Here is a 27,730-nt window from a genome sequence, read left to right as displayed (position 1 = left end):
AAAGACACGGTACGCACACACACACACACACACACACACACACACACACAGACGTGGTGTTACCTTCCAAGCACGTGGAAAAATGGCTTTCATGGAATAACATTCCTAAACTCTGACCTAATAAATTATGCTGAGAGCCGCTGCAAAGAATTCTTAAAACCAACTCAGAGCAGAAATGGTGTTCTCACCCAACAAACAGGTGAAATCAAAGGCCAGTATGGCGTTTAGCAGACTGCAAGGCCCTCGCGAAATATTTAATTAAGAAGCAATGCTGGCTCTAGCTGGAAGTCTCTTTAACCACAGAAGTGAAATCATAATTAATAGGATCACATCTTATTTTCCCCCTGTGTCTGTTTCCTCAGGGCATCTATAAAGTCTGAATTGAAAATGGAATGTTAAGTATTATAATAACATTTGTTGGAAAGCTCATCCTAATATTTGTAGTTCATAAGTGGATGGATATGCCTTTATTCTTTTCAAATTTTTTCCCAAAAAATCTGAATTTTTTTTTCAAGATTTTATTTATTTATTGAACAGAGAGAGAGAACACAAGCAGGCAGAGAAGCAGGCAGAGAGAGGGGGGGATGCAGGCTCCCTGCTGAGCAGAGAGCCCCATGTGGGGCCCGAACCCAGGACCCTGGGATCATGACCTCAGCCAAAGGCAGAGGTTCAACCCACTGAGCCATCCAAGTGCCCCGAAATCTGAACTTTTAAAATTACATGTGTTATCCATTTTTAACCAAATAATCCTGGCAAGCAAAACCTTCTGCTGGAAAGGATAGTTGAGAAAAAAGAAGGTGGGGGGAACAGTTAATTAACTAACAGTTAACTAATTAACAGTTAATTAACAGTTAATTCCCCCTTCAATTAATTGAAGGGAAAGAAATCAAGAGTAAAGAAGTCAGGATTTAAATGTGTCTAAAAATGCTTCAAGGTGCAGATATTATATATTTTTAATTTAATTTAATTTTTTTGTTTTTTTTTTTCAATTTATTTATTTTCAGAAAAACAGTATTCATTATTTTTTCACCACACCCAGTGCTCCATGCAAGCCGTGCCCTCTATAATACCCACCACCTGGTACCCCAACCTCCCACCCTTTTGGTTTTTTAATTAACATATAGTACACTATTTGTTTCAGGGGTACAGGTCTGTGATTCATCAGTCTTACACAATTCACAGTGCTCACCATAGCACATACCCTCCCCAATTCATTTTTAACTGATTTTATATCATTTTTTAACTGGGGGAAGCCCAACAGACTTGTTTAAAAGAAGATGATCAGAGCTCCTGAGTATCCAGGGGGCAGGGTCCCCCGAGCTCTACACACCCACCACCAGCCCAGCTCATTCACTCACTCATTCATTCATTCAATCATTCATTAAGTCCTTTTTACTTCCTTTACTTCAGGACAACATTTGGCCGTGTTTATTTTATTTCTTACAGTCAAAAGAAAACCCTGATATTAAATCAAGAAAGAAAACTTTTATTTACAAACTAATGTCTGCTGTGAGGCTGAGTGCACCGTCTTCTTTCACAGACGTGGGGTGAAGCATGGCAGAAAGTTCACAGGCTTGGGACCCTGGGAGAAACGGGTTCAAATCCTGACCGCATCACTTAGCTGGGTGACCCTGAGACTCAACATCTAACTTTCGGAGTTCATTTCCTCCTCCATAAAATGGGAACTGTACCCTCTACCTTCTGGGTGGAGTGAGAATCGGGGACAAGGTGTCCTAAGGGATCTAGCCCCGTGCCCGGCACACAGCAATGACTGGCTGACTGTTACTTCGCACTGGCATCCCTTGCACAAGGGCCCCACGATTTTCTGTCCAGGCAGGTGAGTCTAAAGCAAGTCTTCTGCAGGCGATTTGTATCCTGTTCCCGGTTGCGAAGATGCTCCCACACGAACCCGCTCCTCAAACGACTGTTCAACACCAGGCCCTGGGGAACTGGGTTTTATTGTCTCGCAAGGACAGAGGAAAGGAAAGTCACTGTCCACAGGCTTCACAAAGGGACCTTCAATAAGCAATTATTCTTTTGTTTTTGCTACCATAAAAGAAGCCAAAGAAGTGACTCCCAGATTGTCACTTGTAGAGCAAGCTGATCCCAAACACTTGACTAAGAAGGGGGACGGTGGAGGGTGTAGACAGGAGAGGCAGGGCTGTCGGTGGGCTCTACCCACCGCGCCCACAGCACCTCTGATGCAGGATTCCTTCAGAAATCGGGACCCCGCCAGGACATGCCACGAAACAAGTCAGTGAAGAGGCTATGGGTTCTTACCAAACTTCACCAGCCCTTGGGTAACAGTTGCATGTTCCAAAGCCCTCTTCCACGGCAGTCCTATCTGTGGTTGAGGGAGAGGAAGAACATGAGGACATGAGGGACAAGGCCACTGACTCCAGAGCCAGGCTGCCTGGGTTCAATACCGGGCTCTGTCCCAGCCTAGCTGTGTCACTTTGGCCAAGTCATGCCAAAGGGGCATAAGGACAGCCCTAACTCACAGGGCTGCAGCAAGAACGGAATGGGTTAACGCATGTAAAGCACCTGCCTTAGCTATTGTCATTACTATGAAAGCACTACCCCCCCATTACCAAGTACACTCTCTTCTCAGAAAAGGACAGCTGTATTTCCTCAGAAAGCTACACCCAACTCAAGTTCTCTAAATTGAAATGTATTTTAGATACATTCGAAAGTCATTCTGGTTTGCCTATAGCAGTGGCTCTAAGCCAGAGTGGCAACGGGAGCACCTGGAAAGCTCGTCCAGAAGGTGCGTGTCCGGGCAGTGGGTCTGGTTTGGAGCCCAGAATGTGTATTCTGACAAAGCAATGTCACTCGAATGCCCACCTGGCGGTGAGAAACGTTGGCTGAAAACAAGTTCAAACTCTCCAAACCCAGCCTTTCTTGGCAGAAGGGTAGGGGAGTGGTTTTAGGGGGGTTCCAAGGGTAGTACTGCCTACAAAAATGTCCCTGGAACCCACTGGCTGCCGCTCGAAATTTCTTTAGCCAGAGTTGCCCACTGCATGATCAGAAATGTATTTTCAGCTAGAAAAGGGACCAACGTGGGTTAAGCATCTATAGCATGGCCGGCCTTAATGTATGGCCCCTTCCTCAAGATCACCTTGTGGCCCTCACTGTACAAAGAAAGAAATCAAGGAGCGGGGAGGTTCTATAGCAGAGCTGAGTTTCAAGCCTGAGTGGGTCAGACCGCTACACCACCCCGCCAGCTGGCCTATCAGCTACACTTGGGAAGCCCGGACACGGTTCTAAATCAAGGACAATGAAATGGGACTGGAGAAGGAGCTTCAGGTACATCCCAACACACACACCCCCAACCCCACCCCCACTCTTGTCAGGTCGTACTGAACCGGGAATAAGATGAACTTAAAGATCAAGGAAGGAGTCCCCCACTCACCCCTGGCCTCTTCTTCCAAGAGAAGATTTTAAGGCAAATCTCAAATTTACCAAGTCTTAAAGCTACGTAGGTACAACTGAAAGGTGTTCACTTTATTTTTTTTTTAAGATTTTTATTTATTTGACAGACAGATCACAAATAGGCAGAGAGGCAGGCAGAGAGAGAGAGGAGGAGGAGGCAGGCTCCCTGCTGAGCAGAGAGCCCGATGTGAGGCTCGATCCCAGGACCCTGGGATCATGACCCAAGCCGAAGGCAGAGGCTTTAACCACTGAGCCACCCAGGCGCCCCAAGGTGTTCGCTTTAAATCTCTTTTTCCTTCATAGGCAAAAGGAAAGAAATAGAGCAATCACGGGAAATAGATAAAAATGGGGGACATCGTCCCATATACCTCAAAAAAGCTACCATGAAGCTCAAATAAGATCCCAATATCCACATAACATGAGTTAGAACTTACTGAACTTAACCAATGCTGAGAATACATCACCTTCCAACAATCCCTAGAGATTCCCATTTTTCAGATGAGAAAACTGAAGTAGAAGAAGGTTAAAAAAAAAAAATTATCTGAAATGTTGGTTTGTAAATGGAAATTAAAACCCAGGCTAAAATCAAGCCTTTTCAACTCTTGAGTCTAGTACATTATTTTGTCTATAAGATCACTATGTAATCTGTCAAGTATTATAAAGATATTACTTTCTGCCTTATTAGGGAATTTGCATGAGCCATCAAGTGCCTCGAAGCTGCAGAAAAAGCAGAGGGAGCAGATAATCTCTAAATTGGAATCTCATCCCTGGAGTAAACAAGAGAAGTTTATAAACCTATTTTCAGCTTAATGAATAGAAAATAAATAGAAGCATCCACAGAAAATGAAGGCAATCAAGAAATAACACTGAGAAAAACAACAGGCCTAAGGAGAAACAATGCTATTTACTGGGAAACATTAAGGATGAGAAACAGGAAAGTGATTCAGACAACTATAAGCCTAAGATTCAGGGCCCAAGGCAAGCTAGTTGTAAGGAAGAGGGGTGGGGGGAGGCAGGACAGGCAGGAGACAAGGCTCACAGGTGCTGCCTTCCTGAACAGGAAGGACAAGGGCAGAAGTCACCAAGCCACAGAAAGGAAATGACGGGAGCCCTGCTGCCTAAGTGATTAGTCAGAGTATGAGGAACACCACATTTCCTTCCATTTCCCCTCCCTGCAAATGCTAGAGAAATTACCAGCCATTCCTTCTCAACAGAGGGGATAGTTTTTTTTAATACCAGATAGAGCACACAGAGAATTTTTCTCTCCACATTGCATCCCAGTCAGCAATTAGGAGGCCAAAGGAGACTTCGGGAAGCTGCACATGGCCGCAGAAAGAACCAGCAGTCCGAAGATGGGATTCCAAATGCGGTCCCACCAATGCCCTGGACTAAGCCACCTCAGGCAAACCCCTCAGCAACCATGACATCAACATGCAAGTGAACAGTAGACCAGGTGATCTCCAAGAGGCAAATTCCGGTCACTAACTCCCTTCCCAGATTTCCTTGGTGTCCCTCTTGACTGCCACGGACTACGGTGGGCTCTCCAATGTGCTTCTAACCTGAAGAGAGGGAGGGAGGAAGGAAGAAACTGAAAATGACAAATGCGTTTGAGCTTCAAAAAGTCTGTAAGAACTGGAAATCCAAAATACAAACAAGATTAAAGGACCTGGTAAAAATGATATCTACCATTTATTGAGCCATTACTATGTGCCAGGTATGTACTGGCTGATTTAATCCTCATCACAACCCTCTAAGGCAGGCAGGTGAAGTAACCAGTCCAGGTGACAAAGTCTGTAGTTAAGCTGGGATTTGAACCTGGCCTCCAGAGCCTGAGGTCTTCATCACTAGGCACACAGAAATAACTCAGGAGTAAGAAAACCCAGCTAATTATACAACATCTCTTTGCTCTGTGGCTGAAATCCTCTCAACTGTATTACAGAATGCTGTATTACAGAGTTACAACCAGCATTACAGAATGCTGCCAGTTTCCGGAGGGGAAAGCAGGTGACTGGTTTGGAACCAGGACCTGACAAACACACAGCTTGAGTGAAACCAAGCTCTTCATGGACATTGCTCCTTGATGCTAGAATCTTTCTCCCAGAGACCACATCCACAAAATTTCTTTCAAAAGTGTAGCATTCCAGGTCCACTGGCATTCCAGCCACTGACAAGGAGGATACCATCCATAAACCCATTTACTTGGAGAGTCTGTGGAACCCAGAAATGTTAAATGGGTGACTCCAGGTCATTCAGGTCACTGGAGGACCAGGGCTAGAATCTGGGCGTCCCAGATCCCAGTTTCATGTTCTTTCAACTCTTTGAAACCAAGACCCATGTCTTGGCCCTTATTTAATTCTATACCATTTATCAAAGAAACTTTCAAACACATAAAAAAGTAGAAAGTGTCAAATATACTTCAATTAAAAAAAAAAGAAAAAACTTAAAATATCAACAACATACCAATTTTAAAACATTTTTTTTAACTTAAAAGTGGAAAGAATGAATGAATCCCCACATAGCCAACCACCAGCTTCAACAATTACCAACTCAAAGCCAGTCTTGTTTTATCTCCATACCCACCTCCGTCCCATCCCCTCCACCACCACACCCAACACCAGGCTGTTTGGAGGTAAATCCGAGCCCTCACAGCCTTTCACCGCAGATATTTCAGTACGGACCTCTTAAAAATAAGGATATTTTAAAGCATAAACACATTAACTTTATCACACCTATCAAAATGAATCATAATTTCTTAACATCAGTTATCCAATCAATCAGTGCTCACATTTCCCGAGTTATCCTGTATCCTTTACAGTTTGTTCACATCAGAATCCATATAAAGTCTACACATTGCAACTGAGTGATGCATTTCTTAATCTCTAGGTCCTCTACCCATCTCTGTCTGTTTCCTAACAATGTAGTCACTGAAGAAACCAGGCCCAGTGCCCTCTAGGGTCTCCCACAGTCTGGATTTTGCAGAGTTTTCTTTTGATCTCCCCACAGTGCTCTGCCCTGTACCTGACATAAAGGGAAATATGCTTGGACTCACCCATGTGTGTTTCCTCTCTGTCCCTCTCTTTTCCTCCCTCCTTCCTTCTGTTTTAAAAGAATAAATTCCATTTAATTGTTGATTCAATCCAACAACTACCTTTGGAATGTCAATAAGGGCAAGGCTGATGGCATACCAAGGAGAATAAGACATGATCCTTATCTTGGGGAAGACACACAATCCAACAAGAGTGATAAACATCAGCTGAGAACTACCTGAGAAGGCTCTAGAAGAATTTCAAGGATGAGGTGGGACCTAACCTAGACTTTAAAAAATTCTGATTTGGGCCCATACGAAGCAAAGGGCAACAGGACATAGAGGTAGTTCCGGCAACATTAGCAAGGTGGGAATGTCTCTGACGTATTTTAAATTGACAGCAGTGCTGGCGGGGAAATCATCTCACGGGAGAAGAGTTTGGTAATAAAAGATCCTGGATATATGCTGGGGGTCTGAGAATCATCAAGTATGTTTGAATAGCAGAGGAGCATTCCACCTGCATTACAGAACACTACCAACAGCACTGAGAATGTATTAGAGGTGGGGAATTCAGTCTGGATTTCAATAATCCAGTTAGCAGGGCCCCGAACAGGGCTAATGGGGATGACCAAAGAGAAAAGAATAGCGTGGTCTGTCAACTGAACACAGGGGGACTGAAGGCAAAAAGAGCAGAAGATACGAAAAGCAGATCTGCAGCTTTGAGAGAAAGGAAAGGATTTTATTGAAGAAAAAATACTATTTCTCCAGTACGTCAAGTAACATACTTTCATAGCCAGGGACTAAGAGCCATATCAAATATAAAACATTCTGTAATGTTTCAGCAACAAGGCTTGCAGGAGGAAGAAAATTCATGGTAAAGAAAAGATAAGTCCTAAAGGGTTTTATATTTATTTAGGGATAAAATGTAAGTAAGCGTTTAAGTCGCAAATTCAATCTCTGATTCACAACCCATATTGGACGTGCACACAAATTATAATCAGTAGTCTAAAGCTCAAAATTGCTAACACAGTGACACAGGGCACAAGGGAAGGCTCCTGTGTTTGAGAGAAGATCTCAAGACACATAATTTCCTTTTATCTAATTAAGAGGATACAATAGTTTCTGTTTGTACCAGACAGCATAAACCCAATTAAGTTCTTAATAGATACTTTCTTTGATGATAAATCCCTTTAAAAAGACAAAACAATAAAAACCAAAAACCTGGGAACAATATCAACCTCTCCTTAAATGTTAACCTTTAAAGAAATGAAACAACTATTTTATCCTCTGGATTCCAAATCCTGTATCACACTAGATTGAACATAAGCCTTACAAAGAATAAATCCTAGATGTTTTTAGAACCAGCAGGAAGCTATGACTTAGAAGTTGATTCTTTTCACATAGGAATATTCCTAAGTGATCCCTAAAGACATGACAATTTTTTTTTAGAGGACTAGCTGACATCTGGGTGTTTAAGTACATACCAGGGTTAACAGACTTCATTTTCATTCTTAAGTCTTATTTTACAAAGGATTTTAAGAGGGTGTATTTTCCCTTTAGCCCCATCTGCAGAAAGTTTGCACCATCCGAGCCATAAGCTGTCTCCCTTGAACCTCTAATGCTTCCCTCACAAAAATATCAATTGTTTAATATTTTATTTGATCGTTTGATAAGTCTGCAACATACCCGTGCAGAGGAAGGAAGTCTGAGATTTCAAATCCAAGGAACTCTAACTGTGCGACTATTAGCCGTTCAATGTGTAAGTCGCTTATCTGTTTTCTCACTTGTACCTAGGGTCATGTTGGTACCCGTCCCTCAGGAATGCCATGAGAACCAACTCTCCTCCAGTCCTCCAACACTAGCTGGACGTCCTTCGTTCAATCTGAATTTGACGTGAACAACCCAGAGGAAGCATCAGACTCCACCGGTTTAAGAGCTCAGTCCTACAAGACCGTACTCATTTGAGATGCCAGTTACAAGCACCAGGTCCCCAGGTTACCTCCTTGTCTGACCTGGCTATACGTATGGGGGTTCCCGCAACTTCCACCCCTCAGGTTTACCAGAACAGCTCACAGAAGTCCGGAAAACATTTTATTTATGTCTCATGGTTTATCATAAAGTATAAAATTCAGGACCAGCCAAACGGAAGAGCTACCCAGGGCCAGGCAGAGCTCCCATGCTATCTCCAGACACGTCAACTGTCCAACACCTTGATGCATTCGCCAACCCGGAAGCTCTCTAGACACAGGCCTTTAGGGGTTTTTAGGAAGCAAGACTGATTAGATCATTGGCCAATGGGGACTGAACTCAGTCTCCAGGCCCTCACCTCTGTCCTGGAATCCAGGGTGGGGCTGAATGTCCCAAACCTCTAACCACGGCTGGGTCATTCTGGTGACGAACCCCCGGCCTGAAACTATCTAACAGAGCTGTCATCCTCTATCCGGAAGTCAGCTCATAAACATACAAAAGACATTCATCACTCAGGAGATTCTGACGGTTTTTAGGAGCTCTGTGCCAGTAACCCAAGGCAAAGACCAAATATCTATTTTTTTTCTCTGCCACAGATTAGATGAAAAATGTCAAGTACAATACAAGTGGTGGTTACCGATATTTTTATTAACATAAAGCAGCCAGTATTGCAGTACCTCCCCAGGACTGTAGGGGCAGACATTTGGTTAAATGAGACCGCCCCCCCATCCCTATTTCCTACATTCCTTCTAATGTTTAGTGGCTCAAGAACAAACAAAAAATATAAACAATATTTTGTTTTATGGCATTCCCCTGATCACAGCAAAGTGTTTGGAGTTGGTTCAAATAGTATGAGGCACAAGACTTCTGAGAAACAGTTGAGAAAACTCTTTCCCTAGATGTGAACAAAGATACACATCATTCTGGAAGCTACTGGCAGCCATTTTGTCACCCTGAGGCGAACCACAAAAAAAGGGGGCAGAAGAGGCCAGTACCAAATCAGAGCTTCTCAATAGCCTGAGATGGTCTATAAAAAGGGTCAGGACAGAAACTGAGAATATGCCTGTTTAGAAACACTTCTTAGAAATAAGAATAAATTTATATATTTTGAATTTAATAATTAAAATCTAGGGTTTTTACATGTCTTTTATCATTTCATTTTTCTAGTAATTCATTTGTGTTTTATTAAAGTATTGGTCTATATTGGTTTAGAAACTTTTTTTAAGTTCCTTTTTTCAAATAGCTTGAGAAGCACTGTGTGGTCTGAGGAGAAGTGGACCACAGCCCTGATCAGACCATACCTAAAACTGATGTTTAACCTCCACTTTTCAGTAACGTGAGTCAATAGATATCCTTTGTTGCTTAAACCTGTTTGAGTTGAATTTTCTACCATTTACAATCAAAACCATTCTACCTGATACTGGAAACTAACTATCAGCCCAAAGTAAAGTGAGAAAAAGAACAAAGATGGAAGTAAGATACAGGGCAGACAAAGGTATTGAGAATTCTAATCATTACATAAAACCCTACATGAAACCAAAGAAGAAAATATCCATTCAAAGATGTATAATCAGATGAAGGCTCTTCTCATCCCTGCAAGTAAACAGCCACCTTGATGGATTTCTTTCCCTCAAACAATGAACCCGTGCAAACATGTCACTGTTTCACTCATTTCACCGACTGCCAATTTTGAGCCCCATGAATTATCTTCAAGCAAATGTCACACACAGTGGGTAGTGATTTCATTTTCCTGAACTATTGTCAAAGCTTTGCATACTGAAGCTTCCAAAAAGGAGAATTGGAAAAATGACAATTTAGAGTTGGGAAAGAACACGAATTACTTCAAAACCACAGCCGGCGAAACGCTGGAATCTTTCTTTTAACATGCCTCTATCTAACATTTTGCAAATTGCAATCATTTCAACTGCTGGCTTTCACTGTATTTATGCTGAAATTTAGCTGATTTATTTTTATAGTATTTTACCAGGATAAAAAGCCAAAAATGAATAGAGAGGGGGAAAAAACGGGAAATAGTACTGTAATAGTACTGATTTTTTTTTTAAAGGAAAGATGAAAAACCATAAATTGGAGAAATCAAGAAAGAATAAAGAATAAACTTTGAGAAAAATGTTGGGTTAGTTTTATTACTGTTTTGTTAATCAGAAATAAGGTAAAGTTACTCTGAGCTTAAGACCATGTATAACAGATGTATAAATAGGTCAGTGGTATGTGTGTTGGGGGGTGGGGGTGGCCGAGATAGCAGTTCAAGGCCAGGGAATGCCCAAACCCCTTAACTAGATGGTACAATCTGTACTGTGTGAAGCACTTAGGAAGGGTAAAGCCATAGCCAAATTTCCCTAACTGTGAGGTCCAGGGACATTTTCCCAGGAGTCTGAGATTCAGAAACTTGCTATTTTCTTTTTCTATTTTTATGATGAATTTTTTAATTAATACACCATAATATAAGCATATCGTAGGCCTTCCAGATGCCAACCTTCTCACAGCCAAGTAATCTCGTTCCTACACTTGCATTTACAAAGCACACTGATCACTTAAAATGACAGCATTTAATTCCAGTGTTTCTCAAGCTGTGGTGCCCCACACATGGTCTCAGAGGTCAATGTCATCTCAATTTTAAGAAACCTGAGCCTAGTTAACTGCATCATATCCATTGGAAGGAAGAACAAGTAAAGCGTCTTATGATTAAAAACAGAGAAGACTGCCCAGAAGCATACAACACCACTTCCATGATACTCCGAACAAAAATGCATAATCGTTATTCAGCCCTGAGAAAAACCACCTCCCCAAATCCAGGGACATTTTACAAAATAACCAAGGGACATTTTACAAAATAACCAACAAATACTCTTCAGCAGTGACAAAGTTATGAAAGGCAAATAAAGGTTAAGACTGTTTCATATTAGTGAGTGTGAAAATTAATAAAAGGAAGTTTCATTTAAAACAGAGTTGGGTGGGGAGCCTGGGTGGCTCAGTCAGTTAAGCACAGGACTCATGAGATCATGACTTGAGCTGAAACCAAGAGTTGTGGGATCGAGCCCCACATGGGGCTCCATGGGCAGCGGGGAGTATTGAAGATTCTCTCCCTCTCATCCTCTCCCCACTGGCTCACTCTCCCCCACCCCACCAAAATGAATAAATAAATCTTTTAAAAATAAATAATAAAAAATAAATAAATAAAAGGGAGTTGGGGGGAGACCAGCAGGGGGGAACTCTTTCAGCCCCCACATTGGTTGTCAATGGTGGACCCATCAGGAAGAGACATACCTTACCATTCAATACACCTTACCTAGTACTTTACTATCCCAACAGGAGGAAGAAAGATTCTTCTCCCCTGGCAACAACCCAGCCAATAAGAAGCCACCATACATCGAGCTCCCAGTTTACTCCAATGGACTTTCTGTTTATAACAGTCCTTCCCACCCCCCTCTCCTTTCCTCTATAAAAAAGCATTTCTCTTCTTTGTTCTCTGGATTTGCCTCTGGTTTTGCCAGGGCTCCCTTGTCCCTGAGTGCAATCTCTGGTATTCCCAAATAAACCCAATTTTGCTGATAAAATAACCATTAGTTTTATCATGAAGGTTAACAGGTTAAGGCACTATGACAACTCAACATAACATGTAATCCTGGATTGAATCCTAGACCAGAAAAAGAACATGAATGGGATGTTCACTGGCAAAATTTGAACAATGTCTCCAGATAACAGTATTAAATCAGTATTTGCTTCCCAGTTTTGGTACTGTACAGTGATTACATAAGATAATAGCATTTAGAAAATCTGGGAGAAGAATGTAAGGGAATTCTTTGCACTCCTTTTGCCGCTTTATTGAAAACCTGAAATTATTTCAAAATAAAAGGTTAAAATCAGTAAAAATTTTAATATAGACAGATAAAAAGGAAACCCAAACAGCAAGAATCCTGTACAACGTCTATTGATGTCGGTAGACTAGTGTCTAGTCCCCCTCTACTGACCCAGCTCTCCTGGAGATCTAACCAACTTGTTACTTCACCTTCTCGTCCAGCCTCTCACACAGGTTTCCCTCCAGCACTCAAGTCTAGCCCCAGCTCCAGCCTTCACTCTGACATTGACCATCATGTATTTTACGTTACCTGAACGTCTTGTGATTTGGGCTACCAAGATTTGGGCTGGCAAGAACCCGACCCACCCCACCCCCCCATGCCCAATCACCCAATCACGGGTGCACTGAGAAGAGATCTGATTTCTCCAATTATCAAAGTTGAGAGTCAGACCCAGGACTATGGTGGTAAAGAGCTATTTGCCCAACAGGCCTTGCCCAAGAGCAGTCCTGCAAGCCTGTAACACCCAGACTGTTAGTGTTCCACAGGTTCTTGCAAACATAACAGGCAGCTCCATTGAAAGGAATGTTCTCTAGGTACAGTCACCTTGTAAAGCAAGGAAAGGTGTCAACAGCAAACTTTGAATCCTGCAAAGCAAACAGGATCGTGGAGGATAATATAGCCAAAGGTCAAGAGCCAAACTCATGCGCAGCTCGCAAAGGTTTAATGGAAGGAGTTGAGCAACGTTGTTATAAGGCTCCATGAGGAGCAGCGATCACAAGTGACCTGGAATGATTCTTATAAAACATGTATCTATCCATGTCTTTCCCCAACCTAAAGCCCTTAAATAGTTTGCTACTGCATATAAAATAAAGATCCAAATCCTCATGGTGGCCCAGTGTTCTGGCCTCTGCCTACTGGGCCAGCCTCTCAGCAGTGTCCCTCTCTCCCTGACACACTACAGTCCCTGGGTCGGCCTTGATCATCACCCCAAAGATTTAGTGCAAACTGTCCTCTTTGTCTGGACTGCCTTCCCACCTTCCCCCGCCCCCCAAACAACACATACACACCAGCTTAGCAACATACGCCCATCAATATTTGTTCAGGTTTCTGCTTAAACATCACTTATCCGGGAACACCTTCCCTGCCTGGGGAGTAGATGAGCACCCTGTTTTACATTCCCATAGCACTCCATAATTTCTCTTCCTAGAACCCACCACCATTTCTTTATATTTGTAAGGCTCTTCATCTCCCCCATTAGACTGGAAACATCCAAGAGCCCAGGCATGAAGGCTGGTTTGCAAAACATCCCAATGCCTGGTACAGTACTTTGCACTTTGGACACTGGGGGTCTAAAGTGGAGGGATAATCCCACTCAAGGCCTCAGCTTATATGGAGGATTAAACGAAATAAAACATGTCCAATGAACGGATACCATAAGCACTCAATAAGCGTGAGCCGTTAACGTCATCATCAAAATGAGATCACTCTAAATATGCTTGAAATTACCACTGCTTTTCTTTCACCTCACTGGGGGAGTAGAGTTTAGCAAAAGATGCCAAGTTGTCATTTTTCTCAATAATACTTTGCCACATCAGCTCATTTTAGGATACTGAAAACTTCTAATTACAAGGTACACCATCAAGAAAGTAAACATTTCTAAAATTAGCACACTACTTTTAAACTCTGAGATAAATCTATACTCATCAGTACATGTTCACTTCCCCCTGCAGCCTTCACTGTCACCTGCTCTTTCAAAATCCTGGTTATTACCACCCCAAGGACAACTGCTCCCTTTTCAAATACCAAAGACTCTAGTAGTAACTTTCTTGAAAACGAGTTTCAGCTCTGGCTAAAATTTCATTTGCTCCGAAAATGACAAAAAAATGCTTTTATCTCAACAATGACCTAATAAAGGCAGGATAAATCACAGCTATCCCAAGTAGTCCTTGTTCATAAGGGGATTTGAAGCTATTTAAATTGCAATTTACTGGGGCGCCTGGGTGGCTCAGTGGGTTAAGCCTCTGCCTTCGGCTCAGGTCATGATCTCAGGGTCCTGGGATTGAGCCCCACATCGGGCTCTCTGCTCAGCAGGCAGCCTCCTTCCCTCTCTCGCTGCCTGCTGCTCTACCTACTTGTGATCTCTCTCTCTGTCAAATAAATAAATAAAATCTTTAAAAAATAAAATTTTTAAAAACCCACATTGATTTTTTTTTAATTTTATTTATTTATTTGTCAGAGAGAGCGAGCACAGGCAGACAGAGTGGCAGGCAGAGGCAGAGGGAGAAGCAGGCTCCCTGCTGAGCAGGGAGCCCGATGTGGGACTTATCCCAGGATGCTGGGATCATGACCTGAGCCGAAGGCAGCCGTTTAACCCTGAGCCACCCAGGCGTCCCCTCACATTGATTCTTTTTTCAGGTTATGTTTCACTGTAACAGAAACTAATGCCTGCTATGCCCAGGCAATATATTCAAGGAAAAGAAACAGGAACAAAATACTGAGATTTCTTAAAGGATAACTAGGCGGATTCCTACGGAACAGAGAAGAAATGAGAATTTAAGAGTGTGTTGTCTCCTTAGAAAAAAACACTTTAGAGAACTTGGCTCTAGACCACTAAAATGGCTACATTCCAGAAATACGTATTATATAAAGCAATACCTAGCAGTTACGTGCAAAGCCCTGTGAGTAATTCAAAGCTGGACATGTAGGAGAGGAAAGACTTTCCTTCTATCCTCCTAGATCAGAGAGCTGAGTCTATGAAATAAACTAGCAATAGGCAGATGAACAGGAGAAGAAATATACAAACTTATTAATTTTTAGTATTGCATGCAGAGGGACATTTAATACATGTAAGAGGACATGAAATATACAAACTTATTAATTTTTAGCATTACATGCAGAGGGACATGTAATACATGTAATTGGACACAGGGGGGGAAATGAATATCCAAAAAAGGAGTGAGATTTGAGAGCTTATAAACCACCTTAATACAGAAAATGGAGGGGGCCGTGTAACCTCTCAGGGGAGAGTAAATGGCTTTTAGGAAAGACAAATGGGCCCTCGGAAAACAGATGGGAGATATGATAGTTTGTTATAAAGTCTGTCTGGGTATGGTGTTTGATAAGAGTCCATTTTTCCTGGTTGATGAAATTCCCAGGGAGGGCATTTATGACAACAGGGTTCCTTTCAGAGGATCTGTTTTTAGGGAGATAAGAGGAGTTCAGACAAAGCACCTCATTGCATTTGCTGTTTCTTCAAGGGTCTACAGTTTAAAATAATCAATAAAAATCAATATAATGTAATCAATTACATTATAATCAATATAATAAAGCAACATAGTTTGGGGAAGCATCTCCTGAACTCCTTCAGATAAAAGCACGATCCCTACCCTCACAATCATGGAATAAACAGATAACATAATATATACAAATATGGACACATGTCTCTGATACTTTGAATCTCATGAAAGCTATGAACCTTCTCCCTAGGGAGGAAAAAAGTGTTTATGCAAAAGAGGATCTCTCAACTGATCTGCTTAAACATGCTGCCAAATTAACCAGCACACCGCACTCCCTCTGTAGAGAATAAATGACTCATGTTTGAGCATAAGACTCATTGGGGACGCTACTTGACCACAGGACTTCTCAAAGGATGGTCCAGAGAGGGATGCCAGTCTACAAGCTGTTAGTTACCAGCCGCTCAGGAAATGGAGAATGAGCAGTTAGAAATAGGCGTAGCCATTAGGTATGACTGCAACATCCAAATACATGAATAGGTAACCTGTCTCACTGATGGGTTCCCATGTTGTTGACCTTACAAGGTGAGTTGGTATCACCTGTCTACTAATTAACACAGGAGAACCACAGAATAACTTAATAAGGTTATCTTGTAACCTTAATTTTGTAATTTTTTTTAACAAGTATGAGTATTAAAATCCAGAAATCCGGAAATCATTTCTTTTGGCCAAAAGATCATTCAAATTGACCATAAATTTAAAGGAAAAAGTGTTGGAATTGGCTACCAAGGCAAGATTGAAGATGAATTTTGACACAGCAGCAACACTCACTGCATTTTGAAGAAAAGTAGAAAATGAAGATCTTGAGCTTGCTGAATTGTTTTAAGATGTCTTTTTTTCATTTTCGTCAACATCTCTTTGTAAGACTAGTTCCTCCACCATGAGTATTATTAAAACAAAACCATAAATAACTTAGATATATATTTACATATTAGCTCTGAGATAAGCTGTCACTAACCTAAATAGATTAATAAGCAAGAGGTACTTGTGACATTAAAAAAAAAAAACCTTAAATACTGTCATAGCAACATTTTCCTAGATATGTCTCCTGAGGCAAGGTAAATAAAAGCAAAAACACACTACTGGGACTTCAGCAAAATAAAAAGCTTCTGCACAGTGAGGGAAACAATCAACAAAACTAAAAAGCAACCTACTGAATGGGAGAAGATACTTGCAAATGACATATCTGATAAGGGATGAGTATCCAAAATATATAAAGAATGGATACAACTCAATACCCCCCAAAAATAAGTAATTCAATTTAAAAAAATGGGCATTAGATATTAACAGACATTTCTCTAAAGATACACAGGTGGCCAGCAGACATACAAAAAGATGGTCAACATTGTTCTTCATCAGGAAAATGCAAATCAAAACTATAATATCACTTCACACTACTCAGAATGGCTAAAATCAAAAACACAAGAAACAACAAGTTTTGGCAAGAATGTGGAGAAAAAAAAGAACCCTCTTGCACTGTTAGTAGGAATGCAAACTGGTACAGCCACTGTGGAAAACAGTATGGAGGCTCTTCAACTAGTTTGAAGGGATAACATGCATTGCTATGTTTATAGCAGCATTATTTATAATAGCCAAATTACAGAAGCAGACCAAGTGTCCATCAATAGATGAATGGATAAAGAAGATGTGATACACACACACACACACACACACACAGTGGAATATGACTTATCCATTAAAAAAGAAGAAGAAGAAAAAGAAAGCTTGCCATTTGCAACAACATGGAGAGAGCCAGAGAATAAAATGCTATGTGAAATAAGTCAGCTGGAGAAAGACAAATACTCTATGATTCCACTCACATGTGGAATTAAAGAAACAAAATAAACAAGCAAAGAGAAAGAAAGACAAACCAAGAAGCAGACTCTTAACTACAGAGAACAAACTGATGGTTTCCAGAGGGGAGGTGAATGAGGGGATGGATGAAAAAGGTGATGGGCATTATCATGATGAACACTAAGAAATGTATAGAATTCCTGAGTCATTATACTGTACACCTGAAACTAATATGTTAACTATACTATAATTAAACTTAATTTTAAAAATTGAGAGATATATATAGATATAGGGAATTTTTTCAAAGCATAGACAGAAGTATTTAATATGGGGAAGAACCATTCACTCATAACTTAAGTTATGACTAGAATAACAAATTAACAAGAGTAATAGTGACTCTATGTGAACTGTCTATACACACCCTTCTGAAGACCATACAGATTTTATAATTTTTCCCTACATTATGTTGTTCTGATTATATTTACTGACAGGCAATTTTAGTTCTGTTTTTTCTAAAACATTTAAAAAAATAAGGCTTGTATTTTCCATTGTCTTTCGTATTTATTTTTTTCATGAATAAAAGTACAAGTCTACAGCAGACTAAAAAGTTCTACACCTTCAATACACATGAGTTGAGAAGCAGTGATCTACACCTATCAATCATGCTATACCCTTCCCTAGGATCAGATGTGTTCATTTTTAACCTATTTATACCAGTAGTTCTTATCATTAAATTATATATAAATCATAGTAAATTTTATGTAAACATATAAAATGTGAGTTCAGAAAAATGAATGTTTCTATGAAAATGCAGTTGGACATCTGAATAATGTGGAATAATTCAATAAAAGTGAAATACTAAAATGGCCATTATTTAGGTGAGAGGCAAAGGACTGGGAGGCAAAAATCTGGAGGGATTTTGCACTCAGAAGGTTCACAAGTATCTTAAAGATTTTGTAATGATATAGAGCAACCCAAACAGAAAACCAAGTAGACCATGTATCACGGGTACAGTTCTATGTGCAAAAAATCACGGAAACCACCCATCAGAAATGAGCAAATGGATGTACATTTATGTGTCTGAGTTTAAAATAAGATGTTTAAGATAGGTATTTAACATTTTTTCACATTTCTCCACTTTAACTGACTAGCTGCTGGTCATAATCCCAGATAAGAGAGCTTATTTTGTAAACACAAAATTCTGTACAAAATATACAAGAGATTCCAGTCTCAGGCTCTATTACTGAGACATAACTGCTGGGTGATAACACCAATCACAAAATGCATAAGGAATACAAAAAGAGATTTCAACCAAATAAAATGAAACAATTTGTGAAACTGAAAAGCATATGTATCTTACTTAGTAAGATTATATCCACACCCAATTCCCGCAAAGCATGTACTTTTTAGCAGTTAACAGCATTAACAAAATTAAACCAGCGCTTTTAGGGGACAAACAGGATTATGCGAGGCAGAAAGAGTCATTTTTCCCTGGCAGAGCCTAAAAGTCAAGAAACAAAGCAGAATTAAAAACAGTATATAAGAACTCCTTTAGGAAATATTGCAAAAGATTTTCTCTCACTATCACTGCAAAAAATATCAGTGATTCTGAGCCATAAACCAAACTAAATCCAAAGGTTTAGTTTGATTCTGAATTCAGAATTTTTGTAGCTTATCTACACTGACCCATAGTTCAGGATTAATTTTAATACAGTATGAGGAAAAACACCACAAATAAAAGGTAGAATAGTGTGATGAGAGAAATTAACATTGGAAAGCTCGTTTAATAAGGCATTCTAGGTTGACAAAAAATAACATTCCAGGGCCAATTTTTAAAGATTTTTTTAATATTCAAAATGAAATTATCTAAATAAAATCTTTAAAAAAAAAATGAAATTATCTGAACACGAACTCACTGTTCGTGTTATCAGGATGTGTCACCCCAAAGTGTGCTGTCAATTATAGTCAATTTCATGTCAATTATAGTATACAAATGAAACAGAATAGAAACAAATGCCAAAAAAAAAAAAAAAAGGCATAGAAACACATGTAGGGGAGGAAAATAATTATCCCTCTAGCCTTCTAAGTTCTTAGTTGAGACCTCTGTAATAAAAGACAAACTAACAAAAGAAAAACAAACAAAGTTTATTAACCTGTAACCTAATTTAACATGGAAAATACCCAGGGGAAAATGAGTAACTCAAAGAGGTGGCTTAGAATTCAGGCTTAATTACCATCACACTAGGGAAAGGGGGAGGGGATGTGAGCCTCTCAGGGGAGAGTAAATGTTTTTTAGGAAAGGGAGAGTGGGTACTGAAAAAGAACAGATGGCAGGTATGACACTCTGTAACAAAGTCAGAGCATGGTGTCACTTCCAGTCTCCTTTCCTATGCTAACAGTCACTCTCTCCTGGTTGATGAAACTCCAGGGAGGGTATCTCTGACAAATCAGTTCCCATCCACCTAAAGAAAAAGAAGGGGAGTTTAGAGAAAGCTGCTCCTAGCACTTGCTGTTTTTCAATTGCCTACAGCTTGAAGTAATCAATATACCAAAGCAGCACACTTTGGGGTGACACATCCTGAGCTCCTGCAGTCCTATACTGGGGTCGCATATTCTGTTACCCTTCACATGCAAGGATTATTGAGGGAACAATGGGCTGATGTTCTGGGTCCTGCTCTCTGGCCGGCTCTGTCCATAATTAGCTCCAAGGCCCTATGGGAGTGATTTACCTTGATTTTGGAGTCCCCCTCTGTGAACTCAGTCTGCTATATACACCCCAGGGGTGTTATCTATGCTATGATTCTACTGCCCTACAGCTAAATACACACCTGACACTGAACTGGGCTTTTCCAGGCAATGTAAGATGGGAAGCAAACATCAGATCACTGGCAGATGTGGACACTCAGTGACATGGCTAATAGTTACCCTGGCTATGAACAAAGTGAAAATGGGGATATATGTAGTGCACAAAGAAACATCAAAGACTATTACACTTTGGGGGCGCCTGGGTGACTCAGTCATTAAACATCTGTCTTCAGTTCAGGTCATGATCCCGGGGTCCTGGGATCGAGCTCTGCATCGGGTTCCTTGCTCAGCAGGAAGCCTGCTTCTCCCTCTCCCATGCCCACTGCTTGTGTTCCCTGTCTCGCTGTCCCTCTCTCTTTGTCAAATAAATAAATAAAATCTTCTAAGGAAAAAAAGGGACTATTACACTTTTATAATACTTCATGACAAAAAGACATAAAACCACAAAAAAAAACTTTAAAAAATGTTTGCCTTTTAATGGGTTTTCTTCCTAATTTTATAATTAACAAAAAATTTATTTTTAGGGGTGCCTGGGTGGCTCAGCGGGTTAAGCCTCTGCCTTTGGCTCGGGTCATGATCTCAGGGTCCTGGGATTGAGCCCCACATCGGGCTTTCTGCTCAGTGGAGAGCCTGCTTCCCCCTCTCTCTCTGCCTGCCTCTCTGCCTACTTGTGATCTCTATCTCCCTCTCTCTCTCTCTCTCTCTGACAAATAAATAAATAAATAAATCTTTTAAAAATTATATTTAAAAAACAGGAAGGAAATTATTGAGAGGAAGGGATTCACAACAGTTATTTAAAGATTGTTTTACTAGCATCTTTATCTTCTCTCACAGAACATTAAATTCTTTTTTAAGTGAAAAGATGATAATGAAGTGATTAAGAACGTACACTTGAAACTAGATGGCCTGGGTCCAAGTCCCACTACCCAGCTGTATAGCCTTGGACAGGTTTCAGTTTCCTCACCTGTAAAATGAGGATAATACGCATGGATACCTGGTTGTTGAGCATAAACAGGGGATAATATACATAAAGACTAAGCACACTGCCTCTGACCCACAGAAGAACCCATCAAAGTGTTTGCTAATATTTTATGTCGACTTCAGGTCTAACTAAAAATAGAAGTTCACTAATGTACCAAAGGAAAACCATACAAACATCAAGTCCCCAGAAAACCCCACATAAAAATACCAACATTAAACACTTAAAACACTACAACAATTCTAAGAATATATATGACATATACATGTCATAGGACAGATATGGGATACGTAGGACAGTAGCTTCATTTAACTTCATTTAATTGTTCTCCCAGACCCCAATCCCCCCTCAGTCTAGTCTACATGTAGCCACTAGATTCAACTTCTAAAAGCAATGCTGGGTGTAGGTCACTCCTTGTAAGAACTATTTTTTTTAAGGAAACCTATTTATTTATTTATTTATTTATTTATTAAATATTTTATTTATTTATTTGACAGAGATCACAAGTAGGCAGTCAGGCAAGCAGAGAGAGAGAAGGGGAAACAGGCTTCCCACTGAGCAGACAGCCCGATGTGGGGCCCAATCCCAGGACCCTGGGACAATGACCCGAGTCGAAGGCAGAGGCTTTAACCCACTGAGCCACCCAGGCTCCCCCAAAGTGAACATTTTTTAAAACATGTTTTAAATCAGGTCTTCCAACATAATTAAGTTTCCCACCATTGTGCTTTGCCTCTTTTATCAGCTATTAACTATTTACAAACCAAAAGATCTTCTGACCTGTCAACTCTATTTCAACATTTTGAATTTTCATATTCTAGGGCAGACCTGCACTCTTTTAACTATTACAATCTGTAATAGTTAATCCCTTCTAATTTTACATTTCTTTTCAATATTTTCTTTTTTTAATTTATTTTTTTAATTTATTTTCAGTGTACCAGAATTCATTGTTTATGCACCACACCCAGTGCTCCATGCAACACGTGCCCTCCATAATACCCACCAGCAGGCTCACCCAACTTCCCACCCCGCCCCCCGCCCCTTCAAAACCCTCAGATAGTTTTTCAGAGTCCATAGTCTCTCATGGTTCGTCTCCCCTTCCAATTTCCCTCAACTCCCTTCTCCTCTCCATCTCCCCATGTTCTCCGTGTTATTTTTTATGCTCCACAAATAAGTGAAACCGTATGATAACTGACTCTCGTAAGAACTTTTAAAGACTCCGCACAGTACAGGATAAACTCAAAACCCAGACGACGGTCTATGCCCAGCCCAAGCCAGAGTGAGCTTCTAGCATGCTGTACTTCACAGTACCTTTTTTCTTTTTTTTGAAAGATTTTATTTATTTATTTGACAGAAAGAGAGATCACAAGCAGGCAGAGAGACAGGCAAAGAGAGAGGGGAAAGCAGGCTCCCTGCTGAGCAGAGAGCCCAATGCGGGTCTCGATTCCAGGACTCCAGGATCATGACCTGAGTCGAAGGCAGAGGCTCAACCCACTGAGCCACCCAGTTGGTATCGAGAGCCCAGGGGGGCAGGAATTACGGCCTGTGCTTTACCCACCGCTGCCTATCACAGACCATGGCCTGCTGCAGGTGCTCAGGAAATATTTGAGGGATAAAGGAACCTCATCATCCATAAGGCTCCAAAACCACCTACAACTAAATATACACCTGACCCTGAACTGGGCTTTTACAGGCAATGTAGGATGGGAAGCAAACGTCAGATCTACCACAGTGAATGACTAACATGAATGACCCTTCACAGCTCACAAAACAGTCTCCTCTGAATTTTCTCACCTAAGCCTCAGACTAAGGCTTTGGGGAAGGCAGGACTGATAAGAAAACCAAGGCCCAGAGAAGTTCAGAGTCACTCAAGGTCTCATTCTTAGTAAGTGTCAAAGAACCAGAGTGTATTAACTCCTACTCTGGAGCTCCTTCCAGAACACTCAGCTGCCTGTGTTAAATCCGATACAACACACTCAAGCCTTGGCCTTGCCTCACACTTCCAGCTTTTGTAGTTTTCACTCATCCTTTCTACGCACCAAGAACTGCCTCCTACCCTTCTCCTGTTTTTCATCCATTAAGCTAATATTTATGAAAGACTTTGATGGAGAGGCAAAGCCTCTTTCCTTCGGGACACACCACTCTGCCACACTGAGCCATTTTTATGGCGTGGACCACCATGTATTCTCTAAACAAAAAGTTTTCCGTCGTACACGTATTTGTTCTTTGAATACAACAACAAGCACCTGATAAGTGTCATATGATGCTAGGATCTGAAGAGAACCGTGCAGCCTCACGCAATTCCCAATTAAAACACTGTTGTCCGAGTGCTCTGAAAAACTACCGAAGTTTCTAGAAGAAAATGACAACATAAAGCAAACTGCTTTAAGAAGCAATACCACTGCTGCCATTGACAGAGGCTGAAATGTCCCACGTACCTTAATAGAGAAGTAAAGCAAACACTAATACCCATTACATAATATAAAGCATATCAGTGAAAAACAAAATATAAGTTTACTACTATCTTAAAAAGAAAAAAAAAAAAAAACAGACTAATACAACGACATCCTCAAGCAAAGTAGCCTGGGGTCTACTTCACTGAAATGGTCTCTATCCATCAGGTCAGTTAAAGAGTTAACAGCCCTTCTTAAGCTTGTCAGCTCCAAAGTACACACAATTAAAATGGAAACAACAAATTCAAGGATCCTATTTCTCTGAATTACTTGCACAGAACCACAACTCTAAATACAACGGCAATAAACCTGCAATAATCCTTGTGAAATATAGTATCAATTAAATGCTGGTGCAAGAAATGTAATGCAGAATTACTGCCGTATTAACACTCCCTGAAGATAAATCACCAAAGGCTTTAAACAAGTGAAAATCGATTCTATGAATATTTAACACAGCTGGCTTTATTTAAAACTCCCCCCAGCAGACATATATGGGCATGAAGAGGAGATACAAAGGGTTAATAATGCTAGATTACATATGGATTCAGAAGGAATGATAACTGCAGTCTGGGACTCTTCCTTATCTTGGAAATGACAATATTTTACAACCTGGGGGTGGGGGGAAAGGGAAGCATACGAAACAGTATTCAGGAAGATGCTAACTCACTACCAGATTTAATAGAAACAATGCCCAACTAATCCTCCTTTCTTTCCTATCTAAATTTCAATGCTGAATTTAAGAGGCCAACCTCAGATAAGACAAGAAGGAAACTGCAGGAACAAAACAACAAATTTGAGAAGTCATTTGTCTCCAGGGGCAGAAGTTTGGGTCCCTGAAGAACCTCCATCAGGATAAGGCAGCATATCTGTCTCCCACCTCACTCTGCGGGCAAGTGACGACACATGGCTTGCAAACTTTGTGGTCCCGTGATGCTTGCATGAGCCTAAGAAAACCTACAGGATGGTGGGGTTGTGTTCATTTGCTTGCTCATGGTCTTTAAAAGTAGCATTAAATTTGCCCAGATGTTTTCTTGCAACATAAATGGGTGTCCCTGCTCCCCCTTAAAGGTCTCCTGATCACTCTGCCTTTCCCACACCTGGATCATCTAGGAGGGAGTGATTTACAAATCCCACAGGGAAGCCAGGACCGGCCTCAAGGAGACTCACTAGGAAAAGCTTCCCTTTTATTAAATCTAAAGCTCTTCTTGTTGTACAGTTTAATTCTACTTCCTTTTCTTTCTTTCTTTTTTTTTTTTTTCCTACGTGAACTTGGTGGAAGGCAACACACCCTTGAAAGAAAAAGTCCCCTTCCTCTAACAGAAATAATCACATTGGGTCAGACGAATTCTGTGAATCAAAAAAAACAGGTGCACTCTGAACTAGGTGTCCTCCTCAAAGCAGGAAGAGCATCTAGGATCAAATGTCATTCTATCATTTATGTTAAAAAAAAAAAAATTCCAGACCTAATACAGCCTCATAAAAACTACGTTTAATAACTCCTTTGATTCTGAAATTGTATATGTCTCCTTGATAGTTGAACCTCACACCTTCACCCACATTCAATTCCAGGCACAGACAACCTTGTCTAAATGGTTGTCTTTGGGTGGAGTGAAAAGAAGCCCTTTTGGGTCTTCTGCTCCCTTACCCTGGCAGAAGGAAAACTCAAGTCTTTTAATTACACTTCGCTCATAACTCTTGATTTTAAGATATGGGAAGGGGGAAATTGAAATGTGGCTAAAATTGTTTTGGGATGTAAATTACCCTGAGAGTTAATTATGTATAATTCCTTCATTTTCTTTATTCAAGCAAGTGAAGCCCCGATACACTTCCTTTTAGGTCAAATATTTCTTCCCTTAGGACTTCATGACTAATCCTCTATAATCCTAACACTGCCTTACTCACCCCTCAAGAACTCACTATTACCATGCACCCTGTTGGGAGGAAGGAGATAAAACTTGTCGGAGAGGGGCTAACATGACATACTTGGGCAAGAAGTTATCATTAGTGGGCAGAGTTAAAGTTAAATACCCCTGCAAAAGAAGAGGGGAGAGAGTCGGGGAAGAAGAATGACCTCCATTCTAAGCCAGTCAGAGAGGTTTCCCAAAGTTTGTCTATCTCTAGGATCCTAGTTACTCTGCATCTCTGGAGTGAACAGAAGTCCTCAGCAAGCTAGTCATCGCTAGCCATAAAATCAACAGCTGTCTGTATTTACAGCCCTCACTTTCTCTTTCCTCCTGTTGAGTTGACTCCAACCAGATAGGGCTTTCATCCCTATCTTTCGAGCAAAACTCTTATCAATGTCACCAATGACCACCATGCTGCCCATGTCAATGGTCAGTCCAATACTCATCCTACTGGATAATTACCCGATCTTGAAACGCATTCACTGGGATGCCTGGGTGGCTCAGTTGGTTAAGTGTCTGTCTTCAGCTCGGGTCGTGATCCCTGGGTCCTGGGATCGAGTCCCACATCGGGCTCCTTGCTCAGCAGGGAGGCTGCTTCCAAGAAGCCCACTTCTCCCCCTGCCTATGTCTCCTCCTGCTTGTGTTCTCTCTCTCTCAAGTAAATAAATAAAATCTTTAAAAGAAAAAAGAAAGAAAGAAAGATAGAAACACACTCATTTCATGCCTTCTGAAACCCTTCCTTCATCTTGGGTTCTCTTGCTGTCTCACTAACTCTCCTTTGCAAAGATCTTCTTTGCCAGTCCCTTCTCATCTCTGAACTCCAGATACCAGAATCTCTCATATGCCCTGCTGCCTACTCAAGATCTCTATGTGAACATCTAACAGGCATCACAAACTTAAGGCCTAAGTCAAATGAATAATGGTACCCCCAAACTCTTCCCAAATCCTTGGCCATCTCAGTTAACAGTACCTCTATTCTTCAAGCTGCTCCTTGCCTCTGCTCACTCCACATCAAATCCAACAGGAAATCAGCTCTACCTTGTACTAGAATCTGACCACTCACTGCTACCATCTCCTGCCCAGATTACTGTAATGGCTGCTCCCTCCCTCTATTCAAGTCTCCACAAAATAGACTGATCCTTTCTAGAACATAAATCAAGTTATATTATTAATCTGTTCAATTCTGTTCCTTCTATTGGCTTCCCACCAGTTTGGACTGAACTGTGTCCCCTAAGAATTCATATATTGAAGTCCTAGTCCCCCAGTACCTCAGAATGTTACTGTATTGGAAAGAGGGTCACTGCAGATGTAATTAGTTAAGATGAAATCATTAGATTCGGGTGGACTCTGATCCAATACGACCAATGTCCTCATAAAAAGGGGAACTTGGACATGGAGATGCACTTTGGGAAAACACCATGTAAAGATGAAGTCTAAGATCTACAAGCCCAGAAATGTCAAATATTGCTAGCAAACCACCAAAAGCTAAATGAAGGGGCAGACCAGATTCTCTCTCACAGGCACAAGAACCAACCCTACGAATACCTTGACCATGGACTTTTAACACCCAGAATGCCGAAATAATACATTTCTACTATTTAAGCCAAGTTGGTGGCACTCTGTTAAGACAGTCCTACAAATTTATACACCACCTCACAAAAAATAAAAAGTGAACCCGTCGTAGGAGCCAAAAGGCCTCCCCCAAGTGTCCCTGGCTTGCACACTGGAATCCTTGTTGTTCTCCTGATTACTAGGCACACTCCTCAGCAGGGTCTTGGCTCTGGACAGCCCTGCCCCCAACACCCTCAATTCCTATAGATCTCCATTCAAATACCCCCATGAGGCCTTCTCTTCCCTTTCTATCCTCCTCATCCAGCTTTCTTTTTTTCAACACAAGTCACCATCAGATACTTCAAACACTTATTGTGGTAGACAGGGAGAGGCTCTGCCAAGACTCACGGGCAAAGTGGCCTTAGCCATAGAGAGCAGCCTCATATGCCCTAGGGGACGCAGTTCTAGGGACAAGCCATAGCTGATGTAACACGCCCAGTGAAGGACTCAGCTCAGTGCGGGACACTCTGACAGGTAACACTCACTCCGGAGTTTTCTGGAGGACTGGTGAAGGCTTTGTTAAATGTGCAGCATCGAGCAGCTTCTTCCGGGGCCCAATCCTGCTCTTGCCCCTTCTTGTTCACTGTACTGATCCCCAATAAAACATCTTGCTTCCCAAACTACATCTCAGCATCTGCTTCTAGAGAACCC

The 27,730-nt window shown here is 41.1% G+C and overlaps 1 protein-coding gene across 10 annotated transcripts in view; it reads right to left on the bottom strand.

Annotated features, from left to right (window-relative positions):
- Positions 1–27,730, bottom strand: part of APBB2 (amyloid beta precursor protein binding family B member 2) — a 374,503-nt gene that overhangs the window by 316,962 nt on the left and 29,811 nt on the right. Inside the window, exon 1 of one of the 10 annotated variants that reach the window (XM_044224323.1) lies at positions 6,482–6,503. The exons of the other annotated variants lie outside the window; for them this stretch is intronic. The gene's annotated coding sequence lies outside the window, so the exon portion shown is untranslated. Of the gene's footprint in view, positions 1–6,481; positions 6,504–27,730 lie in introns of those variants that run through there. 10 annotated transcript variants of the gene reach the window in all.

The sequence above is a fragment of the Neovison vison genome, chromosome 11, assembly GCF_020171115.1.
Source record: "Neovison vison isolate M4711 chromosome 11, ASM_NN_V1, whole genome shotgun sequence".
NCBI lineage: Eukaryota > Metazoa > Chordata > Mammalia > Carnivora > Mustelidae > Neogale > Neogale vison.
Note: the sequence above shows the minus strand (reverse complement) of the source record. Positions and strands in the feature narration are given on the sequence as shown.